The sequence below is a fragment of the Mustela putorius genome, unplaced genomic scaffold (genome assembly GCF_011764305.1).
Source record: "Mustela putorius furo isolate JIRA1106 unplaced genomic scaffold, ASM1176430v1.1 tig00003834_pilon_pilon_pilon, whole genome shotgun sequence".
In the NCBI taxonomy this organism is placed as follows: domain Eukaryota; kingdom Metazoa; phylum Chordata; class Mammalia; order Carnivora; family Mustelidae; genus Mustela; species Mustela putorius.
The window spans coordinates 101,908,429-101,929,762 of NW_025421987.1; the positions used below are offsets into that span (position 1 = coordinate 101,908,429).

General features: G+C 46.6%; 1 protein-coding gene across 1 annotated transcript in view; it reads right to left on the bottom strand.

The window, feature by feature from the left end:
* The window catches only part of CLSTN2 (calsyntenin 2), a 630,232-nt gene that overhangs the window by 528,780 nt on the left and 80,118 nt on the right, over positions 1-21,334 (bottom strand). The gene's annotated exons all lie outside the window — the stretch shown is intronic.

A 21,334-nucleotide genomic window follows, 5' to 3' on the forward strand; every position in this document is an offset into this window, starting at 1 on the left:
AAACACATCAAATATACTTAAATTGATGCACTCGAAGAACACAAGACATGCATTAGTTGTCTTTGAGTAAGGAAGATTAAGGAACAACTCCTTATTTTGAAACTGCTAACTAAATAGCAAATGAAGGGAAGTTTATATTAATAGAAGTATTATTGCTGATAAGTGCAGAAAGAATGATAAATTAGATTATCATTGTTCCACAGGCACCAATAAAATAATTTATTAGGCAATGAGCATTAGTGACTACCAATATCACAAAAGTAAAGACAACCAGACATTACATACCATTGTGGAAATACCCTACACCACACATGAGGTCATCTTGCCAAAGCTTAAGAGTAGAATCTGGCAAAGTGCCAGAGCTAGCTATCTATTTACAGGAAACACTAAGCAGAGAGGAATCTGTTAAGGACACAACCAGGACACAATTCCCGGTTGTGTCCTTAACAGAGATTGTGAGAAATTCTACAGAACAAATGAACATAAGTTGCAAGAAAGAAAAAGTGTGTGTGTGTGTCAAAGAGACAATTTTAAATTAAAAGATGCTTAAGAGACATTAGCTGATTACAATTTATGGACTTTATTTGGAACCTGATTTGAACAAACTATAAAATCTTCTATAACTATAAACTAAACTATAACTAAACTATAAAACTCTTCTATAAGCCAATGGGACTTATAAACAGTGACAAAATGGTTTAGGATAATAAGGAATTACTATTAATTTTTAGGAGATAATGACAGGCGGATGTCTATTTAATAAAATAAGCCCTTATCTTCTAGAGATCCAGGCTCACATACTTATGGAGGAAATGATATAATAGTGGAGAGTTGTTTCAAAATACCTCTATGGCAGACAAGAGAGTGGCAGAGGAACCAACAGTGCTGAAACTGGGTGACAGGTACATAAAGGGTTATCACAGTGCTGCACTTCTTGCTACAGATGTTTGAAATTTTCTGGGTTCAAAAGTTTTTCTACAGTTTGAAAATAATAATTAAGAATGTTAAATTGTGTCTTTGATGTATTCATTTTTGAAAAAAATTCTACAAAATTGCATTTATTGTATGATTCCAAATTGGCATATAAATGTAGTTGTACATACAACACAAGAAAAAAGACCAGAATTCAAAAAATTCAAAAAGACTCCAAAATTCAAGCTGTAATTATCTCAAGGTGTAAGGATTATGTAACATTTTTATTTTCTTTATACATTTCTGTATTTTGCACTTCTTTAATCATGTTTTAATAAAAAAAACTTGTTCGGGTGCAAAACAAACTGAGGGTTGCTGGGGGGAGGGGGGTTGGGAGGAGGGGGTGGGGTTATGGACATTGGGGAGGGTATGTGCTTTGGTGAGTGCTGTGAAGTGTGTAAACCTGGCGATTCACAGACCTGTACCCCTGAGGATAAAAATATATGTTTATAAAAAATAAAAAAATTTTTTAAAAAAGCTTGTTATAACTAACAGCATACACAGCGTTCAAGAATTAGACTAAATACGCCCCATCCCTGAATCAGTATAATCTAAAATGCAAGTCAAAATTAATGACAACACCCTAAACACTAGAAACATTCTGATGAATGACAGAATGTCTTGCATTTTATCTGATGCACAGCCTCCTATAAAAACGAACCTAGTGTCCTCAGTGATGTGATAAGAATAATGGGGGTGAACAGAGCATCCAAAGTGATACTGTGATATGGATGCTGCCACTGTGTTCATTTCATGCACCATTGGGAAGGAAAGGAGAATCTTAAAGTGCAGATCCAAAAATTTTCAAATGTCTTAAGTTGTGCCCAGAGGTGGGGATTTTTACCTACTATCTATATTATGAGATAGTGCCCCCAGGATAGCATTATTTCCCACTTACTCCAAATAAAAGTATCAACAAGAAAACGTATAGATACACAGTGCCATCTGATTTTCCGGGGCAAATATTTCCTGAGGTCATGGAGTTCCTCTAGGCTTGAGCAAGCTGTCTCAGAGCCAGTCCTCATTAAAAGCAGCATAAATCACTCTATGGATCTGGGACTGGGTTGTAAATGCTTTAGATAATAGAATGGAAACAGTTGTAAAAAGTGATAAATATAATGTACATACAATGTACATAAATATAATGTACATGACTGCTGGAGCTTCAGAAGGTAAGTGTCCAACCATTCATCCATCATGTATGAGCCACCCTCTAATTAGGCCAGACACTGGGAGACAGTGACAGGCAAGAAACACTGCCCCTGCCCTCAAAGAACTCAAAATTTACTGGGGTAGACAGGTTTTAATCACACAGAGACACAGGTGTATAACTACAAGCAGTGAAAAAGCCATGAAGCAAGGGAACAGAGTATTTTATAGGTCTATGACAGGGGGCCTCGCCCCATGCTGATGCTCAGAAAAGACCTCTTCCAGCTGAGATGTAAAAGTCCCAAAAGTAGCACATGTCACTCATGCTGCTAGGAGGTAAGCTGGGAAGAAAGTGCCAGGCAGGAAAAAGCTGTGCTAGCCTAGGACTTTCCAGTGACAAAAAGAAAACAAATAGGACTGGACCCCAGGTGGGGAGCTTAGGATGAAGCTAGAGAGAGGCAGGCAAAGAGTACTTACAGCTGGGACTTAAAGGTCATATTAAGACTCATAATCTTCTAAAAAATATAAAAACACTAAGTCAAAGGGATACATGTGTCCTTATGTTTACTGCAACATTATTTACAATAGCCAAATTACAGGGCGGTTCAAGCATCCACCCATAGATGAATGGATATAGAATTATATATATAAAATTCAGCCATGAAAAAGACTGAGATCTTGCTAATTGCAACGACATGGATGGAGCTAGGCAGTGAAATACTAAGTGAAGTAAGTCAGCCAGAGAAAGACAAATACCATATGTAAAATTTGAAAAACAAAACAAAGAACAAAAGAAACAAACCAAACACCAGACCCTTAACTACAGAGAACAAACTGCTGGTTATCAGAGGGGAGGTGGGTGGGAAGATGGGGGAAATAGATAACTGGATTAAGAGTCCACTTATGATGAGCACTGAGTAATGTATAGAATGGATGAATCACTATGCTGTACACCTGAAACTAATATAATACCATAGGTTAACTACACTGGAATTAAAATTAAAAAACATAATAAAAACAATTTTAAAAAACTTTTATTCTTAGGTCAATGAAGTGTTGTAAGCAGATGACTGAGAAAGTAGGAGTAAGTGTCAACATCACCTAGCACTTCCGTGAATCAGGTGCTAACCTGGGTTTACCAGGATTTCCTCACTTAATCTCCATAACAGCCCTAAGAGGCAGGCATTATTATTAACTGAGGTAGAGTGATGAGGGCAAAAGGAGATCAAATAAGATACCAGTTCCCATGGCTAGTAAGATGCAGAGCTGGGGAGCACCTGGGTGGCTCAGTTGTTTAAGTGTCTGCCTTCATCTCAGGTCATGATCCCAGGTTCCCTATTCAATGAGGAGGCTACTTCTCCCTCTGCCCCTCACCCTGCTCTCATGCTCTCTCTCTCTCTCTCTCAAATTAATGAATAAAAATCTTAAAAAGAAAAAAAAAAGATGTAGAGCTGCAACCCAAGCCCAGACTCCAAAGTCCACTCTCTTGCCACACTGCTCTGTTGCCATTTCATGTTCACCTGGCCGGTAGTGGAATGGGCAGCAGGGGTGGGGAGGGAAAAAAGATCTTCTAGGGGACTATTGCATGGCCCATTCACTATCGCTCTATACACTTTACAAAAAGCTTACAGCACCATGAAGAAAGACATTCCAACTTATGAACCACTACTACATACATAGTCGTTCCCTTCACAAGGTGCCACAATATCTCCAAACCCTCTTCCAATCTTAGGACTGACCAGAGCTCCTAAGGATGCAGAGATTCAGGAAAAGTTAGTTAGCTGGCAGAGGCATGGGGCTGAGGCTCTCACCAGAATTTAAAACTCCACAAGGAAAATGTTTATTTCAGAAAAGTTCCAATTTGTACTATTAGGCAGAAAAAATGTCTTTGGTGTGTCAATCATCCGTCAACCAGATTAAGGGTAGGTTCCTGAGAATTCCTGTGGGGACCACTAGGGGCAGAAGAGGGTCAAGAATGGGATGGCAAAACCCAGGGAAGGAACTGTGCCTGTGCATACATTGCATCTTGCCTAGAAAGGGGTAACAGTCCTTTAGTTCTAACTTCTACTGTGCATGCACTTTACACTCTGGGCTTTGCATCAGGAGTATGCCTAGCAGCCACCCGGAGAGGCAAGCATTACAATTCCCACTTCATGGATGAGAAAAGTACATTTGGATCTAAATCTTATCTGACTTAGAGTCTCTGCCACTATAATGAATGAATTATTGAAGGAAGAGGTTGCAGGGAAAAAGTAGATTGCTATCAGTGGATATCAAACTCCACCCCCCTCACCACCACCACCACTGTTCCTCCATGTTCCTCACTCTCCTGTAACTCCAGAGGCTGGATTTCCAGCTGAAGAAGATGCTCTGAGGAATGAGGGCCCAGCAGGGCAGTCTCCCTGAAGCATGCAAGCCCTCTGGCCCAGGCCCAGCCCTTTTAGCCATGCTACCCACATGCAGTGCCTTATGGCACAGTGAGGATCACTTCCCAGGAACAACACAGAGAACCTCCATGGCAAGGACAAAAGCCCCATTTCAAACTTTGATTCTGATCTGGCATTCGAGACTCCTGCGGCCTCTGGGATTTTTATTCCATCTTTCTCTGACAGAATGATGACATCCCCATTCTAGCTTAATGACAAAAATATAAGAATTCCCATTAGATGCTTCCCCATAGCACCGTCCTCTTCCCCACTGTTATAGACACTCTCTATAAAAATTATTTGCTTCTTTCCACACCACATACACTTGGATTTAAGGATTCATTCAGTTGCCTCAGGCTGTCACTAAGAAAATTACTTATTAATTTCTATGCACTGCAGAGCTATCTCTAAAACAAACAGAGTTGACTCAGGATTGCTGACATTAACCCCCATGCTCTGGTGTTGTGCTTTCTGTCAGAGCTGGGAACCATTTCTAATACAGAGTCATACACATTTTATCACATTTACAAAATGCAAATTTACTCGACATTAATTGAAAACGTTCATCGGTGAAGTCTTGAAAGTTTGCACCCCTTCGAGCTGTTAAAGGGCTAATGAGAGATGTTTTCTTCCATGTATTATGATACAGCGATTTATTTCAATCTCCTCCTATCTAAAAGTAATAATAACTCAGCAGATTAATGGGCTGTAACCTTTGATCTATAGCCCTCTATAAATATGAAGAGTGCTATGGACCTTCTCCCCAGCAAAACCCACCATCATATTCAGGTATGCACACTGACACACAAGAAAGATAATTTACAAAGACCTACAACACAATTTCCAGCTATTTCCTGGATCACCTGAGAGCCAGGAACCCTAAAGGATATTCTGCCTCTTTTCTTTTCAGTCCACTAATTTGTTTATGAAACTAATGGCTGTCCATTTCCTTAGTGCCATGGGTATGGAATGAAGGAGGCTCGCAGATTGAGTGGTATTTGTATTTATTTCTCTGCTCCCTAACTAAATTATCAGGTGTTCTGCATGCACTTTAAAAATAGGCTAACAGCCTCTACAGAGGATGCTTAGATAAATGCACCATTAGAATTGGAGGGGGGAAAATGTCATGTCTGACATTCCAGGGAAAATACAGCAGAAGAGGAAGGTTCTCCAAGGCTCAGACCCTGGAGCAAGGTAGGTGTTCAATAAATATGTTTTGAATATCATTGTGAAGCTATTGTCTTTGGGGGCACAGCAACCGATTCCTGCCTGTAGTTAGGTTGGCCCTGCCACCATGCTGTGTCCCTTTGGTCTACCCAAGAGCTCTGTGCAGAACCAGCATTCTTTTAAGATGTGTCTCAGAGCATATTTAATTTTTATATACTATCTACTATGTGCCAGTCCTCCATTTCCTCCATTTAATATTGAAACAACTCTAAAGTAGGGGTCATTATTCCCATTTTAAAAATAAGGAGACCAAGGCTCAGAGAGGTGAAGGGACTCATGCTGGCTTACTGGCTGCTAACCAGATCCATCTGAATCCAATGTCCTTGCTCTAATCCAAGGACCAGGCTGCCTCTCCCATCCCTGCTAATACCCAGAGGAGGATTTTGTTATCCTCAAATGCCATTTCATAAATGGGGAACTTGAGGGGCAGTGAGACCAACTGACTTGCCCAAGGTCACACAGATGGCAAATGGTGGGTGCAGGACTAGAAGCCAGATTTCACAGTGCCTGGGCCACTACATACCCTGCGCCATGCCCCATGCCCCACCAGCAGAAGGCAGGAAGGTGTACACACACTCCTGCAAGCCTGTACCAGTTTTGGACAATCCAGCAATGGTATTTCTGGTTCCAGAAACCAGGCTTGATAGGAGCAAAGACAAGGCAGAAGACTAATAAATTTTCAGCAGACTCCTAAAAAGGCTACATGTGAAATAGATTTTTAACAAATTAATTTTTCCCTGTGAGTAAATTTATGGGCCTGTTCTCCCCAGCAAGCCTTTTTATTTTGCACAGACATAATTTTCACGACAAGCCCGACGCAGTATGTCGAGGGGCAGCATCCTCTTTTGTCCTCCTTTGTCTGGGGCACAGGAGAAGGAGGAGGTCAAAGAGTTGCTTTTACCCCAGCTCTGGCTTACTCAGGGTACAGAGCAGCATGTCACAGTGTTTCTAGTGCCACAGAATACAAGGACTGTGAGACATAAGGAAATTCTGGCATCTAACCACGGACTCTGGGGTCCAGAAAGAGGAAGGACTTGCCCAAGTTCATCAGTCAAGTGGGCAGTGGCTGAGGGCACAGACCCAAGAGTCAGGCTGTCTGGTTTGAGTTCCAGCTCTGCCTCTTACAAACCATGCGACTTTGGAGAGATTAGTTTAGGCTTAGCACCAAGTTACTGGAAGACATAGGAATCTTCCCTGGCCCATCTCAAATCCCACAGGCTGCCAGCCACCTGCTTTCTTCCCGTGGCCCGCTTTGGAGACACCATCCCATTTAGTTGTAGCAACGGAGACCCCTCTCTTACAAAGAGCTTCTGAGTTTATCCTGCATTGCACCAAATTCCATTTGTGTATATTGTCCTTATTGTTAAGAAATGCCCAGAAAAATAAACTACAAATATCCCTTGATGTGCAAACTTATATAGTTGGATGGAAAGAATTGGGTGTTTCTCGCAGACTGAGAAGGACACTTAATTATCTGACCTATTTAGTTCCTAGAAGTTGGAAGGCAAAGCACTTAGAGTTTAGATAGCAAAGGATACCTGCCCTACCTCAAAATGTTTATCTGAATTATTAACATAACTTTGGACAACAAAAGTTCAGGTAGTGAGAGATGCCTCCCGGGGATCCTTCCAAGTGGCTCCCATGACACAGGTAGCCAACACCACAGCCACCTTAGGGATATGGTGGCTATCCCCACATGCACACATGCATGCATGCACACATGCACAAACACACACATACACACACACTTGAGAACTGTATGTTGCTCCTCATTAACAAAGAATGAGGAACGACTGAACAAGGCTCTTCATATCTTCATGGTCTAAGAATGTCTTCCCTTTATGTGCCACATGTAAAATCTAGTTTGATTTACAGCATAACCAAACAGAAGGAACACATGACTCACATTCACTTCCCAGGAATTCCAGCCTTTTAACCAGATTTATTTGAGGCCCGTAAAAAACATTAGCATGTCCAGTAGATCTTCTAGAAGGGTGTCCAAGCCTTTTGGCTAGCACCTTTGAGATTATCCAAGAGAAAGAAAAGCAAGAAGAGGCAGCATCAAAGCTGATAGTCTTCCCCCAACACAAGACCTGATATGAAAAAGGGAAGAAAACTCACCCATTTGTCTGGGGCTCTTCTTTCCCTCAGCCTAATTGATGTTGCAGAGCTATTACACTGTTTCTCTGGCTTTACTAATGTGTCCCACCAAAGGGAATTCAAGGCAGAAGATACAATTTATCTGTCATTTGGGGTACTTAGTGAAAATGTTGTGGGGCATGTATTTTTTAATTAACAATTCCAAAAGTGTATTAAGGAGTTCTGATTTCAGTTAAATTATCTCCAGAAGGATGACGGGATCCTTTTTCTTGTTAAAGGACTGAAGAGGGGTGTGGAAAAACACTGCACGTCAGGTGGCTGACTAGCCCCTGTGTCCTGTCCATGCTAAGGCTGTTTCCTAGATGTGATCATGTGTGGGACAGTAGTATACAGTCCCTTTGGCCAGTGTGCTCCGAGTCTTGCATCCATATGGTGAGAGTCCGCCTCCGGGGCTCACAAGAAGGAAAGGGAGGTTGCAAGGGTGACCTGCAGCTCCCACCTTCTGTCTCCCTCCAGGTTCCCAATGATGCAACTTAGCATATCCCCAGTTTGAGACAGTCACTAGCAGGGAAGGAAGGAAGAAAGGGGTTCTGAGGACACCAGAGGTAATACAACGTTGCAGAACTCAATCCGACTTTTCATTTCCATCTTTGTAATGGGTATAGCATGACCTGTCTCACCAATGGAGTCTGTGACACAGGGTGCAGTTATGGGCACAGTGCCCGACACACAACAAGCCCCCCAGACAGGAAATGCTGACTTCTTCTCTGTGGTCTTGCTGCTGCCCCCAACTCTGCTGCTTTGGTCAGTCGTTGGTGCTGCCAGATGTATTGGAAGTATGTTTTTTCACTGAACAGAAATCAGAAAATACAGAGCCAAGATGAGATGCAAAGAGAAACCTCTAAAGCTGTGGCCTCTCGGAAATAACTTTGGCTTCTCTGAACTCAGCCTTTGGGAGCTTGATGGGGCATCTGCTGTATTCTGGCAACTTTGAAATTCATGCTTTTTCTTTTTTGTTTTTTAGAGAGAGAGAACATGTGAGCAGGTGGAGGAGGGGTGGGGGGCAGAGGGAGAGGAAGAGAGAGAGAGAGAGAATCTTTTTTTTTTTTTTAAGATTTTATTTATTTAAGAGGGAGAGAATGAGAGAGAGCGCACGCACACAAGAGGGGTAAGGTCAGAGGGAGAAGCAGACTCCCACCCAAGCAGGGAGCCTGATGCGGGACTCGATCCCGGGACTCCAGGATCATGACCTGAGCTGAAGGCAGTCTGTTAACCAACTGAGCCACCCAGGCACCTGAGAGAGAGAGAGTATCTTAAGCACACTCCACACTCAGTGCAAAGTTCAATGCAGGGCTCAATCTCATGACCCTGAGATCATGACCTGAGCCAAAACCAAGAGTTGGATGCTTAACTGACTGCACTACCCAGGTGCCCCTGAAACTCGTGCTGTTTCTCACTTGGGTCTTAGAAGATCTCTGTGTTAAACTAATCAGGTGATACAGAGGGATCAACTGGGGAACAGAAATAAGGAAGAATCTTGGGACACCTTGATGGCTCAGTCATTTGGGCATCTGCCTTCAGCTCAGGTCATGAGCCCCTCATCAGGCTCCTTGCTCAGTGGAGAGTCTGCTTCTCCCTCTGCCTCCTGCTCCCCCTGCTTATGCATGTGCGCGCTCGCTCTCTCTCTCCTTATCTCAAATAAATAAATAAAATCTTTAAAAAAAAAAAGAATTCTAGAAGGATTGGAGAATAATAATCACAACCAAGAAGTGGAAATAATCCAAATTCCAGAGCTTTGGAGAAAATTTAATTTTACAATTTATACTATTTAGACCCTGAAATATAGCTTTTCTCATCTCTATGTTTTGCATTGAGTATTTCTTACATTCAGATATTCCCCAAGCCTAGATTCCCTATCAAGTTCTTATTTCATTGAGTTAAATAGTTCTAGGAAGACTGTTCTGAAGGCTTGACAGTGTTTTTATGAGAATGACTTCAAATTTCAAACAATAAAGTTAAAAACCAACATGCAGGGCATAGGCCTTGCACACATGAGCCAAATATCCTTCTCGGTTCTTCTGTTGCCCCAGCATCCTTTACAGACCTAAATCTAACTGTGAATACATACCATATGTATACCAGACTTTTAGTGGAAAAAACTCATATTTTTGGCATCCTTAAAATGTAAAAATGTAAGAAAAAAAAAACAAAGGAGAGAATTTATTTCTCTTAAAAAAAAAAAAAAATCAATGCTTTCTTCCTCCATTTATTCCAGACCACCACCCCTTTCCCTCCAAACAGACCAAAAGAAACTTCTAGAAGGCCCAAGGGAATTACTGGATTCTCAGAATGAGAATGTGGTGGATCCTTTGAGAGTTTGGGAAGGAGGCTATGGAAAGAGGAAATGGAAATAATTTTAAAACAGAACACGGCATGAATATGGAAGTGACCCACAGTGTACATCATAAAGTTCCAGGAGGCAGGTCTGGGTCTTCCTACCCCACACCCAACAATGTGCCACAGAAGCTCCACTGTTCACTCTGCAGGAGTTATATCCTTCTTAACCACAGCTCCTGTGATGGTCAGTCTTGTGTGTCAACTTGACTGGGCCATGGGGTGTCCAGATAGCTGGCACTTCGGAAAATATCTGTGAGCATGTTTCCCGATGAAATGGGCACTGAATTGATGAACTGAGTAAAGCAGTTTCCCTCACCAATGCGAATGAGCATCATCCAGTCTGTTGAGGGCCTGGAAAGAGCAAAAAGACAGAGGAAGGAGAAATCCCCCACTTCTGGCCTGAACCAGAAGGGCTGGGACAAGGATCTTCTTCTGCTCTCAGAGCTCCTGGTTCTCAGGCCTTCAAACTCAGACTCTGTCACACCACCAGCTCTCCTGGGGCTCCAGCTTGCAGACAGCAGACTGTAGGACTTCTCATTCATCCTCCGTAATTGCATGAGCCAATTCCTCAAAACAAATCCTTTCATTTGTATATTTCTATTGGTTCTGTTTCCATGAAGAAGGCTAACACAACTTCCAAGACAGGAAACCCAGTTTAGAACATTCTCGTTTTCTCAAACTCTACCCTCTTGGCTAAACCCCCACACTCCATCTGCCCTCCTCAAAGAGGGAGACCCAGAACCAGCCCCTCTCTACCTGTTTAGATTCCAGAGGAACCACAGATGACGTGGTTTCCCACCACACAGTGGGTGGCTTAAAACAACAGAAATGTATTCCCTCACAGCGTGGGAGATGACAAGTCCAGATTCTAGGCATTGCACCATGTTCCTCGGAAGGCACTAGGGAAGGAGCCTTCTTTGCCTCCTCTCACCTCTGGGGGCTCCTTGGCTTGGGGCTGCCTCTGCCTCTACCTGGCCTTCTCCCCTGCATCTCTCTGTGCCCTCTCCTCTTCTTATAAAGATACCAGTAGCTAGATTTATGTCCCACTTTAATCCAGTGTGACCTCACCTTAACCAGTGACATTCGCAAAGACTGTATTTCCAAAAAAGGCCACCTGCCAAGATCCAGATGGACATGAATTGAGAGGGACACTAGCTGACCCAAGTCTAAGGCAACGCTGACTATCCCACCCTTCCTCCCAGCCTGTTGGTCATTTGGCTGTGATGCAGTCCCTAGGCTCACATCACAAGAACTAACACTCATTTTTCAAAGTCCTACTGACATACACAGCTGAAGAGCAAGCCTCAGCCAAGTCTTACCTGTGACTCCATCAGCAGTAACCCCTGGAACTCCATTCAGCACAGGAAAAGCTATCACCACACCATGCCTGCGGCATGGAGCTCCTATGGTCACTCTCATGCCTCAGGCTCAGGAATCTAGGCTCTCAACCAAGAAAAAGTGGTGCCCCGGCCATGGACAGTGTCAAGTGGAGAAGCCTCTGAGATTGGGGGGGGGTGTCCTCACCTGCTATCTATGGGCCCCTTGTGCCCATCTGGAAAACAAGGAGACAGCTCTTGGCTCGCAGACCTCCCTGACTAGGAACAGCAAGCTAATGGAGAAGGGAGGGCCTCGGGGGTAGAGAAGGTCTCATGCTCAGCTCGCCCAGCCCTGGAGTTTCATTGTGCAGAGGGGGGCCGAGGGCCCTGAGGAGCCAGAACTTCTGAGGTCTCCAGCCACTACCCTTCTGTCCCTGTGACCAATCCAACAGGAAACAAGTGGCAGTTCCATTCCTCAAATTCCACAGCATCCTGTGACAGAGAGAGGAAGCGGAGAAAAGATGGCCCTTTATGGAAAGGCAAATTTTTTTGTTCATTTAGTTTTTTCTGCTTTCTGAGCCTTGGGACACATTCAGCACATACACACCCCACACAGTACATAAAGGGCACAATGATGTATTTGCAAGCCCTTCCATATACTATTTATTTTACCTACTGAAATATCATTTCTGTCTGGGAAAGATATTGGGTATGGTCGGCTTTTATGCTCTCGGCACTTTCCCCCCTAACAAAACCCTTCCCTATAAATCTGAAGTCCACAGCCTGGCTTCAGAAAACACTTTAATAGTTCCCAACTCCAATATTTTCCATAGCAATATATCCTCATGTCAAGAATACTGAAGGGCTGAAGCTTGAATTCATCCAAGAGAACTCATCAATACTCTGCCAGTGGGGTTAGGAACTTAATCTCCACCCACCCCAGGGGGGATGCTGGGGGAACAGAGAGGCTGAAGAGGAGATGGTCTGCGATCACTCCCATCTCCAGAACCAGCAAGTCTGGGCACCTGCAGAGAGGGGAGCATCGCCTTCGTCACTGGCAGCGAGTGGGAGCCACAGTCCCAGATCTCACCTCCCTAACCCCATGCCTTCCTCCATTCCCAGCAGCAAGTCCCCAGCCCAGCCACACCTCACTTCCACTCCTGGCCCCAGGAGCCACTTCTGTGCCCAGCCTTATCCCGATAGAGTAAACTACTTCACGGAGTCCACCCAACAAGACCGATAATAGTAAAGATTTCAGAAAGGGTTACATCATACATCACTCTGAAAACAGCCTTTAAAACTTCCTTGGCCATCTCTTCATCCACGAGTTATCTCATCTCTCTCTTCTCCTCCCTTGTTTTGCTCATGAAGGACAAATTAATGCCCTCCTTGTCATAAATCAATCCCACCAACAAGAACACCCATTGGGAGGCAGAGGGAGATTAGAAATAGCCATCTGGAATATTAACAATAAAGAAACCCTAAATGGTCAAGCTATTTGTCTGTTTTCCTCTCACACTGAGGCTCACACAGGAGGAGTAACGGTTGGGTGAGCTGGACAAGTAGCAGGCAAGGAGCCTGTCACAGCCTCCCCACTCTACCCTTACAGAGTGAACTCCTGGGAGAAGTAAAGCGCCTTTCTGGGGACCCATCATTCCACGGGTATGTCTGAAGGCCCACCACCGGACACACACATCTTTGGTTGGGTCAACATACCTACAAATTTTCAGAATTTGGCTGAAAATTCGGGATAGGAAATGGAAATAGGAAATGGAAACAAAACTACTGGAGAAACAAAGTTGCAGTCACTTTCCAAGCTCCTGCTTACAAACACACTGGGGAGCTAAAGAGAAAGGATCTGACAACAGCGGGGATCGTGAGCAGGGAGACCCTGGACAAAGTGCCAGCCCTCCCTGGGCCTTCATTTCCCCTCTGCCAAATGTCTCCTTCCGGTTCTATAACTCTTAGTCTAATTCAAACGGTTTCGTACGCTATCACAGGAAAGGACAAATCCCTGGCCGTGGGTATGTTTGTACAAGAGAAAGAGCAGCAGCTACTCTTTATCGAGAAGCAAACACATGCCAGGTGCTTTACCTGCAGTCTTAAGTCTTAAAACAATCCTGCACGATGAGGGTTACCATCCCCATTCTATAGATGACAATACTGAGGCTCAGAAAACCCAAGATTCTGTCTTGAGGCTACAGAGCTGAGATTTGGGTCTTTACTGCTCTATGTCACAATGTGGAGCTCGTTTACCTACAGGATACGATGAGACACCAGACAACCCTACACCGACGAGATGCCGTCATACACACCCAGCTGTGTGCTACCCAGACTTGGGTCCAGCCTCGGCATGTCTGCCAGTGACCAGCCATCCACTGGGGCCAGGCCAAGGCTGCCCAGCAGGCTTAAAACCCATCTGATACCATCAGTGACAGGTGCTGAGGACACACGGTGTCCAGGGAAAGCCACCTGGTAAACACAGAGTCTGCTCAGAGCTCCCCTGGGCCCCTTGGCACCCAGCTTGAGCCCCTCCTGGGGCCACGGAATCAGCTCATGGCACTGAAAGCTGTACCAGCAGGCTCTGTCCCTGTCCCGTGGAGACAGAACCAGGACACCGGGCACAGGGCAGCTATCCCTTGCAGACTCCTTGCGCACAGGTGCTAAGGGCCAGACCAGGAACCTGCTGAGGGACAGGGGGCATTAGGTGCTCCCCACAAATGTGAGGCAGAGGCCCAGACTGTCAGGGACATGGGGCAGCTCTACCCTCAAGGTCATCCCGTCCACACTCTTGTTACAAATGGGGCACAGACTTGGAAAAGCAAGGGCCAGTCCAGGGTCAAATGGCAATTGTTCTTTAAGATTCAAGGAAAACAATACCAGCTTCCCTCAGTCTGAAGAATTTCCACCTGCCCTCTTCAGTGTGTTTGTATTTCAGAAAGGGATCCCAAGCCAAGAAGGTGGGGACAGAAGCCAGCCCGGCTCTCAGGTGGGCAGCAGACTCTTTTGGTCCTCGCTCTGGGCCCTCACTCAGAAGTGCCGGGGTTCCCCCCAGCATCCTCACTGCCTTCTGACTCCCACTGTGGCCATAACTGAGGAAGAAATCGAAGAGTGGCAAATAAAGAGACCCTGGCCTTCTCAGCCCATGGTGTGTGGCACGGGGCTATTCAAATGCTTCTGTGGGGTTTGTTGGTTCTTCATCTCTCCTACTACTCGGTTACTCCAGAACGGCCGGGAGGCTCTAGTATAGTCACTGAGGTATGCCCAACGCCTAGCAGAGCTGCCGCACAGTAGGCATCCAATAAATTTTTCTTGTTAATAAAAGAGACAATATTTTCATCACCACACAAGGAATTTTTTTCACCAACTAGTGGTTCTTCAGGGGAGACCCCTTCTGAGGTAGTCCATTTCTTCCAGGGATACCTGGTACAGGGTCAAGTTCCTCATGGGGGCTGATTGCTTGGGCACCTTCCCCCACTTCTGCCACCAGCAACACTCACCTGGACGGCAGCCCCAGCAGTACCCTGTAAGGCCTTCCACAAGGTAGCTCCACCCTGCAGGACTGTCTCTCCTTTCACTGCCCATGGCCTGGGTCCTCTCCCCTGGGGGTGAGAGCTGTGAAATTCCACGTCTGCTCCCTGACCATTTATCCTGGGTGAACACTGGTGTCTAGCAGTCAAAATGGGGTGACCGACAGGTCAGGTAGGGCCTTCCCAGACTCTCGGCTCCCACTGACTGGCAGAGGTCGCCGTGGAACACTAAAGCCTTCCTCTCTTTCTCTCTTCTCTCTTCATTCTTGACTCCCGACTCAGCATTTCCCTAAGCTGCAGGTGTCCCACTGGGGTCTGGAGGGTATCAGCCCTTGGAGGGGCCCAAGCAGGGAGAAGGGGTTCTTCCCATGTGTCTTGTCAGAAGGTCCACTTCTGGGCTGGGCTACAAAGGTCTAAGACCTAGCTCCCATGGGGTCAGTGAGGCATCACATTAATAATAAAGCCGTCTAATATTCTGGAAGCCACACCAGCATGTCTTCTTTTACAGAGAGGTCTGTGCCCAGGTCCCAGCTCTTCCAGCTGTATGGCTGGGTGAGGAGCACTCCCTCTCTGGTCTTTGTGTCTCTCGCCCCAGAAGTGAGCGTGCTGGACAGCGAAGCCTCACATTTAGCCTTCAGCATTCCACACTTTAGTCTGAACTAATGCATTACGAAAGGAGAAGCGCTCATAGGTAGCTTGCGTTCCTGGACTTTCATGAGGGTCTTCCAGATGTAAATGCAAAGATGTGCCTTGGCAGGGGGTGGGGGAGGGTGGGGGGATATCAGACATAGCAGCATGTGGACGAGTAAATATTTGGGGGCCCTGAAGAGAGGAAAGTTCCTACTACCCCAATTCATCCAAAGTGGTCACACACACTTCCTGAGTGCTCCTGGTGCAGGAATTAAAATCCAGCCCCAATATTCAGAGACACACTCACATGCACAACCCGCCCAGACCATATTAGAGTATCAGGCACACACCATGAAACATGGCTCTAGCCCTGGGCAAGGCTACTTTCTAACAGAAGGGGACTTGCTGGTATCTGAGAGCTACACACAGAGTGGAGAGAGCCTGGCTCCCAGCAAGTCTGCAGGTGAACCGTATCTGAATCACCTCTGCTCACCTGTTTTCAGCCCATCATCAGTGGCACATGGCTGTCCTAAAAATCCACTTTCTCCTGGGGCTCCATGCTGGAAAGCTCTTTGGAAAGCCTCCCATCCCCTCGGCCCACAGGGGTATTCATGAGTGCAGGGGCAGTAACTCAGAGTACTTAAGAGTTTGCAATAACATGATAGCACTTAAGAGCCGGGGGACTGTCTGCTGATCTCACTACAATGCTTCCCCCCAAGGACTGAGACCTGGGGAGACCACGGCTGCAGGAAGCATGTGGGGCCTCAGATGGGAGACGCAGGGAGCCCCGCATCATAAAAGTTATTATCTCGCAGGAGAGTAGTTTTTTCTCCGATTTGTAACTGAATACGAGGCGAAAATGAGTGCTGGGTGGAGAAGGGACCACATGAGCATTTAAGTCATTTATAGTTTACATTTTTACGGCACAGCAGAGATCGGCATCCGTTTTCCATCTGCAATTAGAAGCCAGAGCAGTCTGCCAAGCCTCCGTGTAAATTGTGCCTATTAAAAGAGTCTACGCCATGCAATGATTGATCAACACCAAGGATTTATTCACTGAGCTAACAGCGGTTTTTACTTTTGCCATTACCCAGGGTGATACATAACAATTTAGATAATGCACCCAGACAGATGCATTTATAACCCCGGTGTCAGAGCCCTGCCTTGGAGGCTGGTCAGCCAGGGGAAAGAGGGACCTGTTCCAGGTCATACCAGAGAGCCTGGGGCCAGAATGGCCTTGGGTATGCCATGTTGAGGAGGGGCCCACAGGGCACCCAACCGGAACACAGTGGGCCAGAACCGTGGCCTCTCTCCCTCGGAGCACACTGAGCCTTTCTGCAAGAGAGGGCCCTCCCTCCCCTCTGTCAGTGCACAGTAAAGCTGTCACAGGGGTGAAGGGTGGGGAATCCGTGAAGCCGACATGAGATACTAGATGGCGGGTTTATATTCAATTATTCCTAAGGGCACATGGGTACATGTGTGACCACTCTGAGTATACACGAGTGTGCATGCACACACACAGACAGCCATCCCCCGACTCTTCCTAGCATAAGCCATTTGCATGTTCCCTCGTGTGGGATCTTCTCAGAGGCTTTTTTTCTTTCTTTTTTTTTAAAGATTTATTTATTTATTTATTTGACAGGCAGAGATCACAAGTAGGCAGAGAAGCAGGCAGAGGGAGAGGAGGAAGCAGACTCCCCGCTGAGCAGAGAGCCCGATGTGGGGCTCGATCCCAGGACTCTGGGATCACGACCCGAGCTGAAGGCAGAGGCTTTAACCCACTGAGCCATCCAGGCACCCCTCAGAGGCTTTTTAAATTTTTCTTGGCTGGCACCAGACATGTTTACCACCTTTGCCGAGTCCTGGTGACAGATACTGAATGTTCCCTCTTGGCTTCATCAACCTGCCCTTTGTCTTGGGCTCCCGGACAAAGCACGCGGCACCCCCAGGGTACCCAGGCCAGGAAGGAGATTCACTCTGACTCTCTCCTTCATGCCTCAGGCAAACAGTCCTGATTCCTATTAGGTTCCTCTGCCTAAATGTCTTCCCACTCCAAACCCCTTTCCATCCCATTTCTGCCATCAAATTCATCATTTCCCGCCTGGATAAACACACAGGTTCCCCTACCACCAGGCTCTCCACCCACTGTCTGACCTCCCCAGCATCTTTCTAAAATATACATCCAGTCTTGTTCTTCTTCTGCTTTTGACCCTTCAGTGAGTCCCACCCACCTCAAGATGAGGCTCAAACTACTTTACCTGGAAACAAGTCTAACAAACTTTTTATAAAAAGACCCAACTATGTTGTCTATATTAGTCAGGGCTCCCCAGAGACACGAAAACAATTTGGTTCCTGTGAAACAGAACGAGAGGAACCAATGGGACCAGGAGGAGGGGGAGCAGGTGGAGATTTTAAGGAATTGACTCATGCAGTTGTGGAGTTTGGCAAGTCCAAGATCTGGAGGCTGAAGACCAGGGAAGAGCTGATGCTACACTACAGTCCTAGCACAAAGGCCATCTGCCAGCCGTGTTCTTTCTTGCTCTACAGAGCTCAGTCTTTGTTTTAGGCAGGCCTTTAGCTGATTAGATAAGGCCCATCCACATTATGGAGACCCATCTGCTTTACTCAAAGTCCAAAGGATCAATGTTAATCCTACTCAAAAACATCCTCACAGAAATATCCAGAATCATGTTTGACCAAGTATCTGGGTACTTTGGCCCCAACAAGTTGACATATAACTAACCATCACAGCATCTCTTTTCTATAATGATAGGGTTGAGGCCGTGAGAAAAGTTTATACCCCTTTTGCGTGACCAGGACAGGGACCCCTGAGGATTCCTATGCAAAGGAATCTAGACCTTCAGAGCTGGAGAGACCCTGAGGATCATCTGATCAGAGCCTCTCATGCAGCAGTGGGAAGAGAGGGCCCAAACATGTCCAGCTTTTACAGACACATAACAATCCATTAATTGGGACGGAGAGGCATGTGGAACACCAATTCAGCAAGCATTTAAAATATGAGTAACATGAAAGAACAGAAACGCTGAGGGTCCCATATGATGGCAGCAGAGCCCACACCTATCCAGTGCCAGGTCCTGCATGCACAGTGGGGGAAGGTATCCTTTTGAGGGCAGCAAAGCAGAGAGAAGGGGCTGGGTGGGGCTAGGGAGACCTATCCTGATGCTCCGTCTCCACGGCCAGCACTTCCCTCCTAGGTGGTCTCCTTACCCAGAGTCATGTGGGACAGATGAATGAGAATGATGGCGGGACCCCTCCCCCTAAGACCCCTCCCCAGCTGGGAAGTGGCACTGTTGACACACACACACTGGGGCTTACTCCTCAGAGGAAGAACACCAGGCACTGATAGAAAAGGCCTGCTCAAGACCACATAGGCAGTGAGCAGGAAGCTCAGCCTTCCCCTGAGCCAACCCACAGACTACCTTCTTTCTTCTACCACCCCCCCCGACATTCTTCCCCTGAAAGCCAACAAAGCACACTGATTCTCTGGGGCCCACAGCTCCCCACAAAGATCCAGGGCTTCACACCACCCCATAGAGCAGGCAGTCCTTTAAATCACCCAGATCAAATACCTCCCCAGTTTCTATATGAGTTTCTTATTACAGTCAACCCCTCAACCCCCTCACAGGAGAGGGTCTTTGAGAAGAGACAGCTATAAATAGTGCTGTTCCCCGAGTTACGGCAAAAAGCATCCCATCAGACCAGAGGGCTGTTTGGAGAAGCATCACAGCACAGCTGCAAGTGGGTTCTCATTGGGCAATCAGGTGAACAGACATGAAAGCATCGTGCCAGATACAAAGCATTTTCTAGATGCGCATTTGTAGCAACAGCATCCAATCATCCAACAGACACAACCAGATATAAGGAAGGAAAAGCAACTTTTTTTCTTTAAAAATGTGAAGAAAAGGGTGTCCTGAAGTTATACTTTATAACTGTAGATCCACTACTCAGCCTCAAAAATTCAAGCCACTCCATCTCATCCTTCCTGAAAGAAAAACACAAAAACAAAAGCAGACTGTGCTCTGGTTGGTCGGCAGAGGCACCGAAATGAGCATCTATCTCCAGTCAGAGTCGTTTAGGAGAACAATCTCTGGCACAGAATCCGTGCTCATAAATATTCCAGGATGAGGCACTAAAGCAGCTCCAGGCCCTGGCAGAGACACCCACAGAGGAGCGCTTGTCCATAGCACTTGGAGGTAGGAGACAAGGCCTGGCTCAGACCAGCAGCTACTTCGCTCACAGCAGGGGGCTCAAGGGAGGAAGAAAATCGCATTCCTGGTTTCCTCCCCATTTTGTGGCCTCTGGAATGCCACCTCCTCTCCCTCATCCTGGGAAGAAGTCACTAACAGGGCACCACTCCCCAATCTGGCCCCCTCTTGGTGTCTCAAGCCAGTACGGGCCTCCACTGCATGCACAATTCTATGCATGTGCCTGGTGGGGGGGGTGGTCTGTAGACCCTGGATCTCTTAAAAGAACCAGCCCCCCTCCAAACCACACATGCCCCTACCTGTCTAGGGATCCCTCTCACTGCAGCAGCTGGCTAACAGCCCACATCCTCAGCACACCTTCACCAGACACTGCGCTCATCTGGGCTGGCAAGGTGGCCTGCTCTGCGCCTCCAGGCACAGCCCCGCAGGAGTCAGGTGGGGAACTGAAAGAGAGAGTCAACCCAGTGGCATGAGAGGACACGTGGCTGGAAAGGTGAAGCCTAGGTAGTGGGCGTGGCACCTTCCCTCCTGACCAAACAAGTGTTTCTGCCATCAGGAGACTTTGGGAGACTGCCATCACCATGGCTTTGGGCAGACAGGTCTGATCCGTGGACCCCGGCCACAGCTTCCACAGGCTGGCTTTCTGAGCCATCATGCCCAGAACTTCTGCTCTTTCCAACCAAACGTGTTCCTCCCACCATGTTCCCCAGCTCAACTCAGTGGACGGCAATTGCATCCTTCCGTTGCGGAGGCTGAAACCTAGAGCAGGGGAGTAGATGGGAACAGGAAGCTCAAGCTGCACTGTCTGCAGTGAGAAATAAAGTCCTTTCTGTATGACCAGGAGTCTCACGTCTGCCAGCTGGAGCAGGAGAACCTGTTAGCTTGGAAGCAGACACTTCATAGTTTTTGACACAGAGCAGCCAAAGTCCTACTTTAATATCTAAGTCAGCTCCTTTAATCAAACCCCTGCAAGGACCGTCTTCTCACTCAGTGAAATCCAAAGTCCTTTCAATGGCAGAAAGGCCGTGCCTAGCCCATCCCCAACCACCATTACACCTCTGACCTCACCTCCTCTTCTCCCCCGTCCTTCACTCTCCTCCAGCCCTCAGACACAAACATGCCAGGCACGTGCCCTGCTGAGAACACCTCTGTTCAATGTCGCCTTCCCACTGAGACCATTCTGAGCCCCAATTTAAAACTGTATCTTCCTTTCCATCACGGGCCCCCAACACTACCTCCCTACTCCTGGATCCCCAAAAAGCCACCAGATCCACACCTGTGCAGTCCCTTCTCTAGCATGGCCTTCCTGGGTCAGTTTACCGAGCCAAACCATGACCCTCACCCCAGGCAAACCGGCCTGG